Raw genomic sequence first — 21,541 nt, 5'->3', positions numbered from 1 at the left:
TTACTCTGCTTCCAATCCAGCTCCCTACTAATGTACCTGGAAAGACAGCAGATGATGGCCCTAACATCCATGCAGGATGTTCACAGCTCTGGCCTGGCCCAGTCCTGGCTGATACAGGCAATTGGAAAATGAACCAGCATAGATATGATCAATCAATCAATCAATCTCTCTCTTTTTTTTTTTTATTTTTGACAGGCAGAGTGGACAGTGAGAGAGAGAGAGAGACAGAGAGAAAGGTCTTCCTTTTGCCGTTGGTTCACCCTCCAATGGCCGCCACGGCCGGCGCGCTGCGGTCGGTGCACCGCGCTGATCCGAAGCCAGAAGCCAGGTGCTTCTCCTGGTCTCCCATGGGGTGCAGGGCCCAAGCACTTGGGCCATCCTCCACTGCACTCCCTGGCCACAGCAGAGAGCTGGCCTGGAAGAGGGGCAACCGGGACAGAATCTGGTGCCCCGACCGGGACTAGAACCCGGTGTGCCGGAGCCGCTAGGCGGAGGATTAGCCTATTGAGCCGCGGCGCCAGCCTCTCTCTCTCTCTCTCTCTCTCTCTCTCTCACACACACACACACACACACACACTCTGCCTTGCAAATAAATTAATTAATTAAATATGCATATGTACTATTCTTACTCCACAGCTCCTCCAGCATCTGTAGATCTCTACAGGTCTTCTCTAAATTGCCCCCCTCTCCCAAGTCAGCAGCGTGAATCCCTACTGGTCCCCCAGATTCCTGCACATCTGGATCCACCTGGAACTTGATGCACACTCCAGACAGGTGTGCTCTGGAAAGTAGAGCCGAGCCTTCTCCATTAGCACCTTTCTGGGAGTGGCTGTTCAGCCAAGCAGTTAACACAGCCTTATCTCACATCCCAGAGCCTGGGTTCAATTCTGGCTCCAGGTCCCAGCGAATGCAAACCCTAGGAGGCACCAGTGACAGCACAAGTAACTGAGTTCCCACCTCCCACCTGTGAAGTGAGTTCTCAGCTCCCAGGTTCAGCCCCCCTGCTGCTGTTTGCTATTTGGGGAGTGAGTCTGTGGATAGGACTTTTTCTCTCTCCCTCCCTCCCTCCCTCCCTCGCTCCCTCCCTCGCTCTCGCTCTCACTCTCGCTCTCGCTCTTTCCCTCCCTCCCTCCCTCTCAAATAAATGGACTTTACAATTTAAAAGAATCTTTTCCTCCCAGTTATACAAAATGTATAGCTATTTAAAACCATGTATATTTAATTGTCATTTGGTTGATATTTCTAAAGACTGGGTGCTTACTTTAAAATAGGATCCATAATGTACTTGGGAGTCAGCAGGTAATGGCTCAGGTACTTGGGTCCCTGCCACCCACGTGGGAGACCCAGATTATGTTTTGGTCTCCTGGCTTCGACCTGTTCTGGCCTCACCATTGCAGGAATCTATGGAGTCAAACAGTGGATGGAAGGTATCTTTCTCTCTGCATCATTTTTTCAAATAAGTAAATAAATCTTTTACTTATTTTTTAAAGATTTATTTGTTTGAAAGACAGAGTTATGGGGAGGAGTGGGGGGAGACAGAGAGAGATTTTTCTATCCACTGGTTTACTCCCTAAATGGTGCAACAGTCAGGGCTGGGCCAGGCTGAAGCCAGAAGTTTCTTCTTCCAAGTCTCCCAAGTGAGTGGCAAGAGCCCATGCACTTGAACCATCTTCTGCTGCAGGAAACAGTACCCATATGAATGCCAGTGTCACAGGCACCAGCTTAACCCACTATGCCTCAACGCAGGCCCCTAAATAAACCTTTTAAAATAAACAAATAAATAAAAATATATAAATGAGGACCATGAGACTGCCCCTATCAAATTTATATCCTTGGGCAAGTTACTTAACTACTCTGAAGCCTCCGTTCCCTCCTATATGAAACAGGGCAGGGAACAGGACATCCTTATAAGGATACTGATAGGATTCCATGAAATAATGAGCCTAAAGCACTCTGCAGGATAGCAGCCCACAGTTAGCCAGAGAAATGTGAGCCATCATCAGCTACAAACGCACTGCATGCCCTGAGTATGACTAATGCCTTATTAAAATAAAAGCAGCGACTCAAAAGACACTTTGTAAGAGAAACCCTTTATAAGGAATGACTAAAGATTGCTTTTACTTAGCACTTACATTAAATTATATATCATGGTACACAGATGTCAACAAACAACACTAGCTTATGGCTCTTTCCCACTGAAAATTATATATCAGGATATACTGAAAATGCACGGTAGGGAGTCCCTGGGAACAATAATCAAGAGACCTAGTGCCATGGTCCCGGGTCTGGTACCATATGTGTGACCTTGAGTGCTGAGTATATCACCCGAGCTCTGTGACCCTTGTCTACACAAAGAGGTGGATTATAACCTTTATTTCAAAAGTTCAAAAACTCGGGCCGGCGCCGTGGCTCAATAGGCTAATCCTCCACCTGCAGCGCCGGCACACCGGGTTCTAGTCCCGGTCGGGGTGCCAGATTCTGTCCCGGTTGCCCCTCTTCCAGGCCAGCTCTCTGCTGTGGCCAGGGAGTGCAGTGGAGGATGGCCCAAGTGCTTGGGCCCTGCACCCCATGGGAGACCAGGAGAAGCACCTGGCTCCTGCCTTCGGATCAACACAATGCGCCAGCCTCCACCTCAGCACGCCAGCCGCGGCGGCCATTGGAGGGTGAACCAATGGAAAAGGAAGACCTTTCTCTCTGTCTCTCTCTCTCTCACTGTCCACTCTGCCCATCAAAAAAAAAAAAAAAAAAAAAGTTCAAAAACTCTACTTCACAATTTGTACTTTCAGAACCAGGAACCAAAACTAATTTTTTCCTTTATTTCTTAATGTGAGGGACAGAGAGAGATGGATAAAATCAAGCTCCCATCCACTGGTTCACACCCCAAATGCCCCAGATGGCCAGGACTGGGCCAGGGCCAATGCTGGGAGCCAGAAACTCAATCAAGGTTTCCCTTCAATGGGTTGGAAGGACTCCATTTGAGTAACTACTACTGCCTCCTAGGGTCCACATTAGCAAGAAGCTGGAGTCAGGAGTCAAAGCCAAGACTCGAACCCAGAAAACTGCAACATGGATGCTGGCATCTTAACCACTAGGGTAAATGCCCACCCCTGGACAGACTTTCCATTGAAAAAGTCTAAGAACTACTCAGGGAAAGTCTGAGCCTTGTCATGTCCAAAGAGTGCACAAGTGTCAGTGGGTCAGCTCCTAAAACAGGAAGGAGAGAGGAGCAAGGTAAAACATCTTCAGGTGTGTGATTCTCTGCTCAGTCTGAACCAAGCCCCCAGGACAGCTGCAAGAATTTCCAAGCTTTCTGACTGAGGCGGCACGATGCTTACTGTTACTTCAACACAGTCTTTTCTTATTTTTAAGAAAGATTTTGGCTGGCGCTGTGGCTCAACAGGTTAATCCTCTGCCTTGCGGTGCCGGCACACCGGGTTCTAGTCCCGGTCGGGGCACCAGATTCTGTCCCGGTTGCCCCTCTTCCAGGCCAGCTCTCTGCTGTGGCCCGGGAGTGCAGAGGAGGATGGCCCAAGTGCTTAGGCCCTGCACCCCATGGGAGACCAGGAGAAGCACCTGGCTCCTGCCTTCGGATCAGCGTGGTGGGCCAGCCGCAGCGCGCCAGCCACGGCAGCCATTGGAGGGTGAACCGACGGCAAAAGGAAGACCTTTCTCTCTGTCTCTCTCTCACACTGTCCACTCTGCCTGTTTAAAAAAAAAAAAAAAAAAAGATTTTACTCTATGCCTAAAATTGGGGTGTAATTATCAACTAGCTGGGACACATGCTTCCACAAATCAAGCATGTCATGATGACGTAGTGAGGAACAATCTACTCACATCTACCACTCCCTGCCCCACTGTCAGCCCTCCAGGGAAGGAAACCACACACTACTGTGGTCTCCCCACCCGACGTGCACACTCCCCTGCAAAGGAAAAAGCAGCTTCTCTGGGATTCCACACCTTCTCCCCATGGCTCCCTCCTTCCGCCTGGCCACTCAGTGCACAGAGCCTGGAGTGAATCCACAGGAGTCTGGCTGCACTGACTGACCACTTCAGTCAGGGACAAGGTGGTGGTGAGCAGGACCAACGTGACCCCAGTGAGGGGCAAAGCACAAGTCAAAGGCAGCACAGTGAGATGAAATGCTTGAGTAGGAGAGGAAGGATAGAGGACTTCTCAAAAAGTTGGCTTTGTAAAGGGGAGGGAGCTAGAAGGGACCAAGGAAGCTGACTCTTTGTGGATGCTGCCACTGTTGTTTAAATGCCAGAGCAAGCTGCCCAGAGAGGGCCAGCCTGCCAGTGTGGAAGGGCCTCACTGCACAAACACTAGCACACTCAATTCTCCTCCTCACCCTCAGGGGCTGGGGAGGAGGAGGACACTGCAGTTATGGAGGGGACAAAGCAGCTCCCCCAAATGTGAGCTTTCTCTACTATACCTCAACCACTAACAGGCAGCTGGGAAACGGAGTAAATAATCAGTAACATCAATTCAAGGCGCCACCAAGTAGTACAACTCTATTTCCATTTGTTCTGACCACCAACGAGCCCACTCACGTTGATTTATAATTCCTAGACTCTGTAAGATTTAACACAAGGAAATACTTAGAAACAACCCCTGAGTTTTTCAAATTCAAAACCATCTAAATCTTGCTGCTTTTCAAAGTACAACAGAATAAAAGCTTCATCTTGATCCACTGCTGGAGATCGCCTTAATCCAAGCTGCTGAAGAAGCCGTTAGACAACTGACAACACTTAACATTCCAGACAAGTGACACGGCTGGAAAAGGACAGACGACAAGAATTTCTGGCTGTAGTGCACAAATGATTTTTCCAGATTTAGTCCAAAATAAATTTGTTCCACAAGTTCAAACTGCCGGAACACAAGAAACTGCTTGAGTGTCCTCTGGCCACTACCCTCTCAGCAAAGTATCTGGATATTTACAAGAAAACATTTATCCAGGACCTCTTCAAACCATGATGCTTAGGCTCAGACTTGGGGCATGAAGTTACAAACTTACACAATACTATATTCATAAAATTAATTAAAGGCCGTAGTTTTAATTTAGAATATCAATTTGAGGGGTGGGATTTGTCATGGCAGTTAAGGTGCCACCTGGGACACCGGCATCACATGTGGGATGTGTCTGGGTTCCAGGGCCAACTTCACTTTTTTTTTTTTTTAAAGATTTGTTTATTCATTTGAAAGGCAGAGTTACACAGAGAGAGAAGGAAAGGCAGTGAGAGCGAGAGGGGTCTTCTATCCCCACTGGTTCACTCCCCAGTTGACTGCAACAGCCGGATCTGTGACAATCAGAGGAGCCAGGAGGTTCCTCCAGGTCTCCCACATGGGTGCAGGGGCCCAAGGACTTAGGCCATCCTCTACTGCTTTCCCAGGCCATAGCAGACAGATGGATCAGAGGTGGAGCAGGTAGGACTCGAACTAACACCCATATGGGATGCTGGCTGGCACTGCAGGCGGCGGCTTTACCTGCCACACCACAGCACTTGCCCCAGGTGGGTTGTTGTAGTTGTAAAGCACCTGAAAGGAATTTCTTGGTTTCCACTTACAGATGAGAAAACTGAAATTCGGAGATGAGTGATATGCCCAGAGCGACATATTAGGAAGAGGTGGAGTCAGCATTGGAATGCAAGTTCTGCCCAACTGTGTACTCTGGGTTCTTTGCTATTTAGACCTCCGCTGAAGACCTCATGTAATGTGTTCAGTGTTAGGACCCAGAACAGCGCTGCCACTTCTTTTTTTTTTTTTTTTTTTGACAGGCAGAGACAGTGAGAGAGAGAGAGTGTATGTGTGTGTGTGTGTGTGTGTGTGTGAGAGAGAGAGAGAGAGAGAGAGAGAGAGAGAGAAAAGTCTTCCTTTCCATTAGTTCACCCCCCAAATGGCCACTATGGCCGGTGTGCTGCAGCCAGCGCATTTTGTGCCAATTAGAAGCCAGTAGCCAGGCACCTCCTCCTGGTCTCCCATGCGGGTGCAGGGCCCAAGCACTTGGGCCATCCTCCACTGCACTCCCGGGCCACAGCAGAGAGCTGGACTGGAAGAGGAGCAACCAGGACAGATTCCAGCGCCCCAACTGGGACTAGAACCCAGGGTGCCGGCGCCGCAGGCGGAGGATCAGCCAAGTGAGCCATGGTACCGGCCTTTTTTTTTTTTAACCTGTTTATTTGTGTTTTGAAGTCCTTAGAAGAGATAACATTTTAAACTAAAATAGTGAAATTATTCATTTTTTCAGTAAATCAGATTAAATAGGCAGCATTCTTAAGAGGCAATTCTGTGCAGCGTTCTGGTAATTTTTTTTGGTAACATTTGAACCCAGAAAATAGTTTTAAAAAGATTTGTTTACTGACCGGCACCGTGGCTTAACAGGCTAATCCTTTGCCTTGCGGCCCCGGCACACCGGGTTCTAGTCCCAGTTAGGACGCCAGATTCTATCCTGGTTGCCCCTCTTCCAGGCCAGCTCTCTGCTATGGCCAGGGTAGGCAGTGGAGGATGGCCCCAGTCCTTGGGCCCTGCACCCACATGGGAGACCAGGAGAAGCACCTGGCTCCTGACTTCGGATCAGCGCGATGAGCCGGCCGCAGCAGCCATTGGAGGGTGAACCAACGGCAAAAAGGAAGACCTTTCTCTCTGTCTCTCTCTCACTATCCACTCTGCCTGTCAAAAAAAAAAAAATTTTTTTTTGTTTACTTATTTGAAGGGAAGTGACAGAGAGAGGGAGACAGAGATCTTCCATCACTCAGTTTCACTCCCCAGATGGCCACAATGGCCAGGCCTGCTTCAGGCAGAAGCTAGGAACCCAGAACTCCATTTGGTTCTCTTATGTGGGTGGCAGGTGCCCAAGTACTTGGGCCATCACCTGCTGCCTTCCTCGGCCCACTAACAAGGGAGCAGGATTGGAAACAGAGCATCCAGGATTCTAACCGGCACTCTGATATGGGATGCTGACATTGCAAACAGGGTGGCTTAATCGCTGCACCATAATGCCAGCCCCTAGGAAATAGTTTTGAAGGCTCCCATCTGATGCTGCCATGAAGTCTGTATGTTGGTCTGTTCTTAGTTTTTGCTGTTAGTAACCTTTTATTGAAATTCAAGGTTTGTTAGGCCGGTGCCGCGGCTCAATAGGCTAATCCTCCACCTTGCAGTGCCGGCACACAGGGTTCTAGTCCCGGTCAGGGTGCCAGATTCTGTCCTGGTTGCCCCTCTTCCAGGCCAGCTCTCTGCTGTGGCCAGGGAGTGCAGTGGAGGATGGCCCAAGTGCTTGGGCCCTGCACCCCATGGGAGACCAGGAGAAGCACCTGGCTCCTGCCTTCAGATCAGCACGGTGCTCCGGTCGCAGCGCACCAGCTGCGGCGGCCATTGGAGGGTGAACCAACGGCACAAGGAAGACCTTTCTCTCTCTCTCTCTCTCTCACTGTCCACTCTGCCTGTCAAAAAAAAAAAGAAAGAAAGAAAGAAAGAAATTCAAGGTTTGCTTGTTTTTTAAAAGATTTATTTGTTTATTTGAAAGAGTTAGAGAGAGGGAGAGATGAAGAGAGATCGATCTTCTCTCCACTGATACTCCCCAGATGGCTGCAATGGCCAGGGCTGGACCAGAATGAAGCGAGGAGCCAGGAGCTTCATCCAGGTCTCCCACATAGGTGGCAGGGTCCAAGATACTTGGGCCATGGGCCATCTTCTACTGCTTTTTATAGGCCAGTAGCAGGAAGCTTGATGAAGTGGAGTAGTCAGGACATAAGCAGTGCCCATATGGGATGCCGGTGTCACAAATAGCAGATTTACCCGCTATGCCACACCACACCACCCAAGTCTCTGGCTTCAGCCCGGCCCATCCCCTGGCTATTACGGCCATTTGGGGAATAAACAAGAGGATGGAAGTCATTCATGAATTTTTTTAAATTATGATTGTAAGTTGTTTCAAATAAGAAATGAAATAACACAGAGTGAGAACTTTCCAAATGTGAGAAAAATGAATCCAAATAAAATTATCCTTAACTAATATCACAAGATTGTCCCATCTAATTAAAAAAAAAAAAAAAAAACACAGTGGCATGGCAGGTAAAGCTTCTGCCTGCAGTGCCAGCATCCCATATGGATGCCGGCTCGAGACCCCGCTGCTCTTCTTCCGATCCAGCTCTCTGCTATGGCTTTGGAAAGCGGTAGAAGTTGGCTCAAGTCCTTGGGCCCCTGTACCCATGTGGGAGACCTGGAAGAAGCTTCTGGCTCCTGGCTTCAGATGGGTGCAACTCTGGCTGTTGAGGCCAATTGGGGAATGAATCAGTGGATTAAAGACCCCTCCCTCTCTCTCTCTCTCTCTGCCTTTCCTTCTCTGTGTAACTCTTTCAAATAAATAAATAACCTGCCTCAGGGTGACTGCAGGGAAAGAAGGCCTGGAACTAGGGAAGAGGTCCAAGCAAGAGGTACAGGGAAGGAGGGCACGGAGAGCGGCAGGCGCAGCGCACAGCCTTCAGTAAGATGCGAGGGTCAGGCTCAAGCTGCTCCTGTCCCCACTTCCAGCCGCCACAGCCTGTGCTACAAGGCGGCGGCTGGAACAAGGGCAGCCCTTCCATTCTTCAGTTTCTACGCAGCTGTTCACAGATGGAGCAGTGTCAGGGTGACTGGGACTAGCGCGTACCACAACAACACAAACAAACCCAGTCCTCTTCTCCAGGTGAAAGCTCTTCAAATGTTTCAGGATACAAGAGAACCCACGTCTTCGGCTCCCCAGGCCCAAGAGCACGGCAGTTGCCGCAACCCCCAGCAAGCACATTCCCGTGGGAAGAACACAGGATCCGTAGTCAGAACCGCGGGACAGGGGCCAGGCTCACCACTGCTTAGCTCTGTGTTCTTAACCTCTTTTCCTCAGGTAGAAAATAACAGTTGTGCTGACCACCTTGGGATTTGTTGCTAGAGGACCACATTTAACGAGAGGCACACGGGGGACGCACAGCTTTTGAACTGTGCTGCCATAGATGCTCATTAGTCTCCATGGTATTATTAACATAAACTTCATGAATATTTTTTAAAGATTTGTTTATTTGAAAGGCAAAGTTATAGAGAGAGGGAGTGACATACACACACACACACACAGAGAGAGAGAGAGAATCTTCCATCTGTTGGTTCACTCCCGAAATGACCACCAGGGCCACAGCTGAGCAAGGCTGAAGCCAGGAGCATGAAGCTTTGTCCGCGTCTCCCACATGGGTGCAGCACTTGGGCCTACTTTCACTGCTTTCCCAGGCCATTAGCAGGGAGCTAGATCAGAAGCAGTACAGCCAGGACACGAACTGGTGCCCATATGGGATGCCAGTGTTGCAGGTGGCGGGCAGCTTAACCTGCGCCATAACAACGGCCCCAGAATAGTTTCATAAGTTTTGGAACAAGACCACGCCAGGACATGAGAACACATGTGGTGGAAGAGAGAGTCAGAGGCAAAGACAAGGGAGGCGGCTGCTAAGAACTCCAGAGCAGCCAGAGAGAGCCCACACTGACTTTTCTATTCCACATCACACCTGCAGATACGCTACCGTGGGGCTAGTGCTATGGCACAGTGGGTTAAAGATTTATTTATTTATTTGAATGTCAGAGTTACATAGAGAGAGGTGAGGCAGAGCAAGAGAGAGAGATCTTCCAACAACTGGTTCACTCCCCAATTGGCCGCAATAGCCGGAGCCATGCCGATCGGAAGCCAGGAGCCAGAGGCTTCTTCCAGGTCTTCCACGAAGGTGCAGGGGCCCAAGGACTTGGGTCATCTTCTACTGCTTTCCCAGACCATAGCAGAAAGCTGGATCATAAGCAGAGTGGCCAGGATTTGAACCAGCGCCCATATGGGATGCCAGCACTGCAGGCGGAGGCTTTACCCTCTATGCCATGGCACCGGCCACACAGTGGGTTAAGTCCCCACCTGCAACACTGGCATCCCTTATGGACACCAGTTCAAAACCCAGCTGATCTACTTCTGACCCAGCTCCCTGCTAATATGCCTGGGAAAGCAGCAGAAGACAGCCCAAATGCTTGGGCCCCTGCACTCATGTGGAAGACCCGGATGAAGCTCCTGGCTCTTGGTTTTGGTCTGGCCCAACCCTGGCTGTTGAGGTCATTTGGCAAGTAAACCAGTGGATGGAAGATTTGTTTCTCCCTCTTTTCTCAGTAACTCTGCCTTTCAAATAAATAAAATAAATCATTACAAAGAAAATGTACATCTAAAACATGCATCTCTCACTTCATTTTAAAGTAAAACACAAAAAACTAAAATGCTTATCTCAACTGCCTCACTTTCAGGCCCAGGAGCTAGCTGAGCCCCCTGTGGGTAAGACAGCATTGCTCCTGCAGGCCTAACTGCTCTGCCTGACCCAGATTGTTTCCCGTAACCACTCCCATGAATTACCTGAGGAGGCCTGCCTGCAGGGTATGATCTCGGTAATTAACAGGGCATAGAACAGACACAGAGTAAGCAGAAGTACAGGAAGGGCACAGGGTGCTGAATGGGCCTTGAAGTTTGGTCAAGTCCCAGGAAGTACTCTCAGCTGCACCCATCCGGACCTCCTAACAGGCCTACCTAACTCACCCTCAGTGAAGGGCTCTGCCATTACCACAGTAAGATTTGGATACAACTTATAAACGTTGGAACTCTGCCACTGAGAACCAACACTTTCATCTTTCCAACTCACCCTTTTAACGCCCAGAAAAATTCCAGATCCACATTTTACCAGCCGTTTTTCCTGTTTTCATTTTATGAAAATATTTACCACTTCTGCTCGCAAGGTGATTAACACTAAAACTAACACTGACTACAGCTAACTTAAAAAACACCATTTAGGAAAATCTAGTCCTTGGTACTTTACAAACACTACACAGAAAGCTGCCAGAGACTCAAAGTGCACGGTAGAACACCACACCATGTAATTAGTTTTGTTCCTAACTGTCCACCTCACTCTACTCCTGCCCCAGGATGTACACTCTGGGGCCAGTGTTGTGGCATAGCAGGTTAAGCCACAACCTGTGACACCAGCTTCCCACATGAGTGCCAGTTAGAAACCAACTGCTCTACTTCCAATCCAGCCTCCTGCTAATGCACCTGGGAAAGCAGTGCAAGATGGCCCAAGTGCTAGGGCCCATGAACCCCTGTGGGATACTCGGATGAAGATGCTGGCTCCTGGCTTCAGCCTGGTGCAGTCCTGGCTGATGTGGCCATTTGGAGAATGAATCAACAAATGGAAGATTGATTTCTCTCTCCCTCTCTTTCTCTCTCTGATTTATTTATTTATTTGAGAAGCAGAGTTATATAGAGAGAAGAGACAGAGAGAGAGAGAGCTTCCATACACTGGTTCATTCCCCCAAACAGCCATATGGCCAGGGCTGGACCAGGCTGAAGCCAGGAGCTTCACCTGGGTCTCCCACGTGAGTGCAGGGGTTCAAGCACTTAGGCTATCTTCTGCTGCCCTCCCAAGCACACCAGCAGAGTCAGAAGTAGAGCAGCTGGAACTTGAACCGCTACTCATATAAGATGCTGGCACTTTAGGTGGTAGCTTAACCTGCTACACCACAGTGCCAGCCTCAATAAGTCAATCTCATTTTTTTTTTAAAAGTATGACTTACTAATCAGCCCTAAAAGGAGTGAAATACTAAGACATGCTACAGCAGAGATAAGCTTAGATAACATGAGCTAAATCAAAGAAGCCAGACAAAAGGCCACACATTGTATGATTCCATTTACATGAAAGTAAAAGCCACAGAAGGCAAGTGCTTGCCAGGGGCTGCAGAGAGTAGAAAATGGGGCAGGGGTGGTGGCTGCTAATGAATATAAGGTTTCTTTTTGAGGTGATGAAAAAGGTCAGAAATTACATTGGTGATCAGCACATAACTTGGTGAATATACTAAAAACCACTGAAATGTATACTTTAAAAGCCTGAACTATGGTATGTGAAACATATTCCCATTAAGATGTTATTTTTAAAAACATACGTGTCTACTGCAAATAAGTGGATGAGTGATGAAGCGGTATGAAAGGTTAGCGCTGACAGCCCTGGTGACGGGATATGGCAGGGTAAGCAAAAAGTAAACTGAAAAATGCTGAAGGCTGAAGGCCTTGTTGTGGGGGACTTGGCACGGATAACACAGAAGCAAGTAAATGACTGGAAAGAATAAAAAGGAGAGAACTAAGGCTTGAGAAGTCCCTCAGGTAACTCATGGAAGACGAAGCAAACCCGAACAATGCAATGACTCAGTGCAGTCTGCAGAAAATGCAAACCAGAGAGAACAAGAAAGTGGGGCAGACACTTAACACTGGCCCTAACCCCTCAAAGTTAACAGCAGCAGCGGAAGAAGAAAACTCAACAGCTCCTCCTCAAGACTTCTCAGGCCTGGTGGGGTAGAAACCCAAACTTCATGAGGACACTGGTGTCCCAGGAGTGGGAAAAGGGACATTTCTTAGGGGAAAGGGCCCTCCTGTAGCTGTGGAGGAATAAAGAAGCCCTACAGACAGCCTTGCTCCAAGAACATGAGAAGGGAGAGAGGAAGGATGGGGCAGTTATAATTTTTAACAAGTACTCATCTGTAAAACTTATTTTATTGGAAACACAGAGAGAAAACGCGCATGTGAGAGAGTGCTCCCCACCCACTGGTTCACTCCCCAGATGACCACAAAGGCCGGGCTGAGGCCAGGCTGAAGACAGGAGCCCAGAACTCAATCTGGGTCTCCCACATGGGTAGCAGGGGCCAAGCACTTGAACCACCAGCTGGTTCATATTTCTCGGCAAATCAACACTGCTGCCGGGTTTCTTTGCATGCCTCTTTCCTTAAGCCTGACCAGGGTCCTCTTTTTCTTTTGTGTAAGCTCAGTTCTTTACAAAAGTATAACAATGGGCCTTTTTTTTTTTTTGACAGGCAGAGTGGACAGTGAGAGAGAGAGACAGAGAGAAAGGTCTTCCTTTTGCCGTTGGTTCACCCTCCAATGGCCGCCGCGGCTGGTGTGCTGCGGCCGGCGCACCGCGCTGATCCAAAGGCAGGAGCCAGGTGCTTATCCTGGTCTCCCATGGGGTGCAGGGCCCAAGCACTTGGGCCATCCTCCACTGCACTCCCTGGCCACAGCAGAGAGCTGGCCTGGAAGAGGGGCAACCGGGACAGAATCCGGCACCCCGACCAGGACTAGAACCCGGTGTGCCGGCGCCACAAGGTGGAGGATTAGCCTATTGAGCCGCAGCGCCAGCCCGGGCCTTTTTTTCTTTAAAGACAAAGTATTTTTTTTTCTCATCAACTTTTTCTATTTTCCTAGGCTATAAGCACAATAGACAAACTTGAAATTTAATACCTTAATCTCTTAAACACTTACTGTCTAAACACATCACATTTAAACAAAACAAAAAAAGAGTACATGAGGAAACGGTGCCAAATACACAATCCTTCCAGGACTGCAAGCAAAGACAATGCCCACTAGGTTTCTGGATGATAAAAATAGACGTTAGACAGAGTTCTCACCTTGAGGAAATAAGATTTGAATTAGACGCTAAGATATAACAAAACGGACTTTGAAAGCTGGTGTGTGCTAGGAGGAGCTGACTCACGGCTCGTGGGGTCAAGTGCAACCAGAGTAAGAAGCTTCTGAAAGGCTGGGTCTGAGCAGGTCCACTTCCTCGGTCACCTGCCTCACACCCAGCAGACTCAGGAACTGTCCATCAGGCATACACACACTGCTCCACACTGCAGGTCAGGTCACGGCCGTGGTGGGAGCAGACAAGACACAGTGTGCCAGGTCCTGAATGGACAGGGTACTGGGCAAGTCTATGGGAGACCAGAGGAGCTGGGAAGCCTTCCAGGCAAGGTAATATCCGATCAGATAAAGTGAAAAAAGAACATTCCAGCAGAGGGAGATAAGGAGATTGGAGGGATTTTCAAGGGGACAAAGAGCCCAATAAAACACCTCTGTAGAGGTGGGGGCAGATGGGAGCAAAGGCCAGAGCCCAGTGATGCTGCACTGTGGCATAGCAGGTTAAGCCCCTCACGAAGCCAGGACCCCGTATTGGTTCAAGTATCAACTACTCTGCTCCTGATCCAGCTTTCTGCTAACATCCCCTGGGAACAGAGTGAAGATGGCCCCCAAGTACTTGACTCCTGCCACCCACGTGGGAGATCCTGGATGAGTTCCAGGCTCCCAGCTTTGGCCTGGCCCAGCCCTGGGCGTTGCAGCCGTTTGGGGAGTGAATCAGCAGATGGAAGATCTCTTATCTCTCTCCCTCTCTCTCTCTGTAACTCTTTCAAATAAATAAATCAGTTTTTTTTTTAAATTATAGCTTGCATTATTAGTTTTAATTAAAGGCATTTCTTAAAAAACATCCTTAGGTCTGGCATTTAAGATGCCCATATCCCACATCAGACTACCTGGGTTCCATACTAGGCCCAGGCTGCTGACTCCAGGTTCCTGCCAACATATACCCTGGGAGGAAGCAGCTAACATTCAAGTAGCTGGGGCCCTGCCATCCGCACAGGAGACCTGGATTGAGTTCCAGGCTCCCATCCTCAGTCTAGTCCAGTCCTAGGTAGTTGTGGGCACTTGAGGAGTGAACCAACAAATGGAAGATCTCGCTAAGTCTCTCAAATAAATAAATAAAACACACAAAATAAATGAATACCAACCATTTTAATTTCATCGTTTGATACATTTTGCTACACAGCCATCAGTAGCAGGCTGCCATGACTGTGACTGGGACTTGGGATTTAACAGCAGACCACCCCAATGCTGAAGACCTCACAAACACAAGAGGCTGTCTGTTAATAACCACTTTAGAACCGCCTCCCCCTCCCCCTGCCCTCGGCAAACCCAAAAATACATTCTTTCAACCCAATTTCTTGGTGATCACGCTGTTTCATAGCAAAAGAGTGTGGCCTCAATGTTAAAAGATTTCTTAGCTGATAGAAAACCCCATGGGGTTCCTTACCTCACAGCTAGTCTATTCAGTGTTAACAATTCCAACCACCAGCAATTTCCCTGCCAAGGCTTACTTTTTTGGCACAGGGACAAGGAAAAAAAAAAAATCTGACATTTTTATATCCAGTAAGAAAAGACCGTATTGAGGGATGATCAGAACAGGAACATCTTTATTACCTGGCAAACCTAACTGCTTTCTCAGTTGCCTGTGTTTTGTGACTGAGGACCACATTTAACATTGAAGAATAACCTGTAATTGAATCTCCTAATAACATGAAAAGCCCCAGGAATTTTTCCTAAACTCTGTATCAACAGCCAAGTGATGGATTACAGGTCTCTTTTTTCTAAACATCAAAAGTAAATCATCTTTTGTATATAGACTTCTTGTCAAATACATTATTTGAAGACAAAAAAAATTTTTAAAACTAAATCATCTACTTCATATCTGCCATTTATAACCACCATAAATTCCCTAAAAGAGGCTTAGTTTTAACACCAAGAAAACAGTAGTTAGATAGAAGAGACACAGACCTTTAAATGAATACAGTTAACTTTATGAAAAGCTCCGCAACACTACCCTTGTCTCTCATTACACTAAGGCCCATTCAATACTGCACTTTAAGGCCTAATGTCCCCAAGATTCACTCTCACAGTCAATGTCACCCACCCCTCTTTGAGGAAGGACCACTAACAGTGTCAGGAAACTGCTGAGAAGGCCTTGTTCTAGTGGCTGAAGACTCCAGAGGCAGGAACCCACCACACAAGGGCACTTCAAAAAGTTCATGGAGGAGCTGGCATTGCGCTAATGGGTAAAGCCTCTGCCTGCAATGTCAGCACACCATACAGGTGCCAATTTGTGTCTTGGCTGCTCCATTTCCGATCCAGCACTCTGCTAATGGCCTAGCAAGAGCAGCAAAAGATGGCCTGTGTTTCGATACCTGCCACCCATGTGGGAGACCAGGATGAAGCTCCTGGCTCCTGGCTTCAGCCTGGCAGAGCCCTGGCCCTTGCATCCATCCCAGGAGCAAACCAGCAGATGGAAGATGGCTCGCTCTGGCTATCTCTCCTTCTATCTCTGTTAACTAAGACTTTCAGATAAATAAATAAATCTTCGAAGAAAGAAAAAGTTCATGGAAAAAACAGATTGAAAGATAAGCTTATTTCGGCTTAAAAATATTTTAAATCCATGCAGTTTCTTCATAATACACATTTCCCATGAACTTTTGGAAGACCTCACAAGTGCTGAAATTGGCATCTCAGGCTCCTTTCCACTCCCCTGAACGTCACAGATTGGGACATGAAAGGTCAGAAAGGAAAGCTGGGTCCAGTGCTGGGCGTAGTGGGTAAATCCCCTGCCCCCAGTCTGCCAGCATACCATATGTGTGCTAGTTCGAGACGTGCCTGCTCCACTTCCGATCCAGCTCTCTGCTATGGCCTGGGAAAGCAGTAGAAGATGGCCCAAGTGCTTGGGCCCCCTTACCCTGTGGGAGACCTAGAAGAAGCTCCTGGCTTTGGATCAGCCCAGCTCCAACCATTGTGGCCATCTGGGGAGCAAACCAACAGATGGAAGATCTCTCTCTGCCTATACCTCTGCCTCTCTGAAACTCTGCCTTTCAAATAAATAAATAAATCTTTAAATAAATAAATAAAAAGAAAGGAAAGCTGACTTGCCCCAAAACCATAAAGCCAGAAAAGAGAACCTCCCCAGAGTATTGACACCATCATTGTTCATCAAGCTGAGATGGACAGATTGTGGAATACTCTGTACAAGCTAGCCATGTAATTTAAATACGCATATGGAAAAGAGCAAGAGTTACCCTGTAAACCCCACCCAGGTTGTAATTCTGAATCTATGCAACACCATCACCTGAGTCATTTGATAAAAGGGCATAAAGAACCTCTACTTCACAGAAGTCACATGTAAAATGACACACAACACACTGCAGACATACACACTAAAAACTGAAGTCTGAAATAGAAACTCTGATACCAACTTCACCTCACCCACAACTACTATGAGTATTCTCCACTCACTGTGACACGTATTTGACACTCGGATGTCTGGACTGTTACCAAGGCACACAGTAATATGGTACAATCTTCACTTTCTCACTAAAACCAATGTCAAGAAAATCCCTGCATAAAAGGAATGTACACAGGCAAACAAGAAGAAACATTTCTCCAGCCGGCGTTGTTGCTTAGCAGATTAAACCACTGCCTGCAGGGCCAACATCCCAGACGAGCACCTGTTCCTGTTCAAGTCCCAGCTGCTCCACTTCCAGTCCAGCTCCATTAATGCACCTGGGACAGCAGCAGAAAAGGGTCCCAGACCTCGGGCCCCCGAACCCATGTGGGAGACCCGGATAAACCTCCCGGCTTCAGCCTGGTCCAGGCCTAGTGGTTGCGACCCTTTGGGGAGTGAACCAGCAGATGGAAGATCTCTCTCTCTTTCAAATCATTAATTAATTAATTCTTTTTTAAAAAGCAGCATTTATTTCTCAGCTATCTAATGTTGGTGTTTTTGTTTTTAGTTTTTATTTATTTGGAAGAGTTACAGAGAGAGGTAGAGATAGAGAGAGAGGTCTTCCATCCACTGGTTCACTCCCCAGATGGCCACAACAGCCTGGCTGCAGCTGACCCTATCCTAAGCCAGGAGCCAGGAACTTTCTCCAGGTCTCCCATGTGGGTGCAGGGGCCCAAGGACCTGAGCCAACCTCTGCTGTTTTTCCCAGGCCAGAGAGCTGGATCAGAAGTGAAGCAGCAAGGACTCAAACCAGCGCCCATATGGGATGCAGGCAGTGCATGCCAGGGCTTTAACACACAGCGCCACAGCACCGGTCCCTAAAGTTGCTGAGTCTTAACAGACTACTTTGTGAAGAGAAGGAGAAATATTTACAGAGAAAAACTACTGCATGAGCCACTTCTCTATAGAACACTACTTCCTTCATATCCCCTTCTGTATAGACTATTTTATAATGTACATGTATTCTTTTTATATCTTATTTTTAAAAATTAAGAAAGGGGCTGGCATTGTTGCACGGCAGGCTAAGCTGCCACTTGCAACATCAACACGTATCAGAATCCCAGATGCTGTTTCCAATCTAGTTCCCTGCTAATATGGTCGGGAAAGCAGCAAAATATGGCCCAAGTACTTGCATGGAGCTGCTGGTTCTTGGCTTCGGCCTCATCCAGACCCGGCTGCTGGCAGGTATTCAGGGAGTGATTCGGTGGGTGGAAAATCTCTCTCATCTCTCCCTGATACTCTTTCAGATAAATAAATATTAAGAAAGAATCATGACTGTCCCTTGGAATACAGAATGCCCGTGGGTAACAGAGATATCCAAGTCCCTTACATAAAACGGTGAAGTAGAGATGGGCATTGGCCTGGTGGGTGAGATGCCCATGTTCCATGTAGGAGTGCCTGGGTTTGACATCCAACTGGGGCTCCAGTTTCTGCTAATGAAGACCCCAGTGGTGGGGGTTCAAGTACCTGGGTTCCTGCTACCTCCATGGTAGATCTGGATTGAGTTCTGGCTCCAGGCTCCCCTGCCACCAACTACTGTGAACATTTTGGGAGAGGATTAGCAGATGGGAGCACTCCCTCACTGCATCTCTTTGTCTAATAAATATTTTAAAATGATTTTTAAATGAAGTATTTGCATACAATCTATGCACATCGTCCAGTACACTTGAAATTATCCCCACATGACTTATATCTAACACAGTGCAAAAGCTAGGTAAAAAGTGAAACTGAATCACTGAGGAAATAGAGAAAAAAGTCTCTAAGTTTGGGTCCAGCGCATTGGTACATGGGATAAAGCCTCCGCCTACAGTGCCAGCATCCCATATGGTTGCCAGTTCGAGTCCCGGCTGCTTCACTCCCAATCCAGCTCCCTGACAATAAACCTGGGAGAGCAGCAGAAGATGGCCCAAGTCCCTGGGCCCCTGCACCTGCATGGGAGACCCAGCGGCTCCTGGCTCCTGGCTCTGGCTCGGCGCAGCTCCAGACGCAGCAAGTCATCTGGACAGTGAACCAGCAGATGCAAGACCTCTCTCTGCCTCTGCCTCTCTAACTCTCTGCCTCTCAAGTTCAGTACAATGCGATTTTTTCCCCCAAATCCCATCCTCCACTGGGAAGACCACCACACTACAGTCCCTCGGGAGTAACCCACACTGGCAAAACCGCAGTGGGCCCCAAGCCTCCAGAAACCACTGCCCTTGCCCGGCTCTCATCTCGGCTCCAGATGCAACCTCCAGGGTCACGGCAACGTTTAAAGGCTCTCGGATCTATTGTGAAGTTAGGAAACACAATGGCTTGAAACGCTCTATTCACAACGACGACAAAAAACACCACATTTCCCTGTCATCAGCTAGGCGCGATGTCAAGCGCATTTTTCCTGCCCCTTCCTAAGCGTTAGGACAAAGTATCAAGAGCATGGACAAACGTTATCAAGGTTCCCGGTCCTGGATATTCACAGGAATTCTTGCTTGGTCTGTATACAGACTGACACTACCTGGAAGCTGATTTCTTTCTCAGTCGGGGGGCGGGGGAAAAAACTATGAAGTCTTAAACCTACCCACTTAACTACATAAATCGCCAGGCTGCTGGGAGCGCATACAATTGTCCTCGGCTACACCTCGGTATTCACTCGCATCCAACTGACTTCAATTAACCAGATCCCCAGTACAAAGGACTAGCCGCCTGCTTCGGGCGCGGACTCTGGGTTCCGCCACCCTCGGCCCCGGCTCCGGCTCCCCGCGCCGAAGCAACGCTGTCCCCTCCCCGGGGCAGAGGGGGACCAGGGCGAAGGGGCGGCGGCCCCGCGGCCCCCTCCCGGGAACAAAGACAAGAGCGAGGGTCGCCCCTAGCCCTATCGGAGCGGAAGGCGGCTACGGGATTAGGGGGGGGCTCAAAAGCCACCGGAACCCAACACCGGCCGGGGGCACAGCGCGCGGGCCGGGAGGTCCGGACGCAGGCCGTAGGGCCGGTCCGGGAGCCCGAGGAGAGGACAGCGCAGGCGCGGGACGCGCTGGGGGGCCCAGGCGGGGGACGGCGCAGGCGCGGGGCCCGCCGGGGTCTGCGGGGCCGCCCGGGCCTGGCCGCGCGGGCGGCGCTGAGGAGACAACGCTGACCCGCCCGGCGCCCGCTGAGGAGACCCGGCCCTGTTTCTTACCGCGCGGCGCTGCCTCGCTCGCTCGCTTGGTAACTCCGGGGTGGGCCGGGCGGCGAGCTCGCCCGGTGGCGCGGCCCGGATCCTTTGAGCCCGGCCTCGGGGGTAGCAGCCAACCCCGCGGCGCCGCTCGCCAGGCCCGCCCTGCCTCCCTCGTGGCCCCCGCCCTCGGCCCGCCTCTTCCCCGCCCCCGATGGCAGGCACCGACTGCGCAGGCGCCGCGATGGCCCCGCCCACGCCCCGCCCTCCCGGAGGCGCCAGCCTCTCCGCCCCCTTCCCACCGCTCGCGGTCGGGGTTTGCGCAGTCGCCCAAACGCTCGGCCGTCGCTAGGTGCCTGGGAAGCTAACGCGCATGCGTCAGGTGTGGGGCTGGCGCTTCTGGCACCTGGCGCTCCCCGAGGCTTCGCTGGGAACTGCGGGGTAACTGCTGTCCATCTGCTGCTTGCCTATGGCTTTACTCACAGGCCGTCATTCATGCGAAGCGTACTTGCCAGGCAGACAGTAGTGAGAAAAACTCAAAACGCCCTGGCCTCCTGGCGCTAAGGCAGGAGGAACCAAAAAAACGAGGCTAATATCTAGTTAAGGAAGTTGCACTGTTAAAGATGCACCCCGTGCAATTATACAGGATTTTTTTCCTGCTCCTGGTTTAAACCACATTAGTAGAATTTTTTTCTTTCCTAGGAAAAACACAATTTGATATATTTTTAGTGCATTACCGGAGGATTTGCTAGTAATTTATTTCGTATTTTTGCATATATGTTCACTAGAGAAGTTGGCTTATACCTTTGCTTTCTTGAGCGATTCACATGTGGTTTGGTATTGAGCCTTACTAAATTCACCACGATGTGGGGAGAATTTTTTTTTGGGAGGGGGGAGATCATGTATAATAAGATCAGGATTTTTCTGTTCTTCCTTAATGTTTACTGAACTTGCCTATAAAATCCTCTGGACCTGGTGTTCTGCTTTAGTTGTGTGAGTTTTTTGTGATTTGTGTGTGTGTGTGCATGAGATTTTTGAGAAGAAAGGGATACAGATTTTATATTATGCACTCAATTTCTTTAATGGTTCAAAGTCTAGACAGGCTATATCTTGTGTCATTTTTCACAAATAAATTCTATTTATACAGGAAAGTGTATGTTTTGTTGATGCTTTCAAAGTCATTGGCATATGTTCTTCATGTAATTACCTAATGATTTTTTTTAGGGGGGGCAGGCAGAGTGAACAGTGAGAGAGAGACACATAGAAAGGTCTTCCTTTTTCCATTGATTCATCCCCAATGGCCGCTGCGGCCAGCGCGCTGGGACCAGCGCACAGTGCTGATCCAAAGCCAGGAGCCAGGTGTTTCTCCTGGTCTCCCATGCCAGTGCAGGTGCCCAATCACTTGGGCCATCCTCCACTGCCTTCCCCAGGCCACAGCAGAGAGCTGGCCTGGAAGAGGGG

At 49.1% G+C, this 21,541-nt stretch overlaps 1 protein-coding gene across 1 annotated transcript in view; it reads right to left on the bottom strand.

Moving 5' to 3' along the window:
• SPECC1L (sperm antigen with calponin homology and coiled-coil domains 1 like) overlaps positions 1 to 20,213 on the bottom strand; it is a 142,241-nt gene extending 122,028 nt beyond the window's left edge. The window contains exon 1 of the mRNA XM_062182105.1: positions 20,105 to 20,213. The gene's annotated coding sequence lies outside the window, so the exon portion shown is untranslated. The remainder of the gene's footprint in view (positions 1 to 20,104) is intronic.
• Between the last annotated feature and the right edge of the window lie 1,328 nt (positions 20,214 to 21,541).

The sequence above is a fragment of the Lepus europaeus genome, chromosome 23 (assembly GCF_033115175.1).
Source record: "Lepus europaeus isolate LE1 chromosome 23, mLepTim1.pri, whole genome shotgun sequence".
NCBI lineage: Eukaryota > Metazoa > Chordata > Mammalia > Lagomorpha > Leporidae > Lepus > Lepus europaeus.
This window is presented reverse-complemented; position numbering and strand designations above follow the sequence as displayed.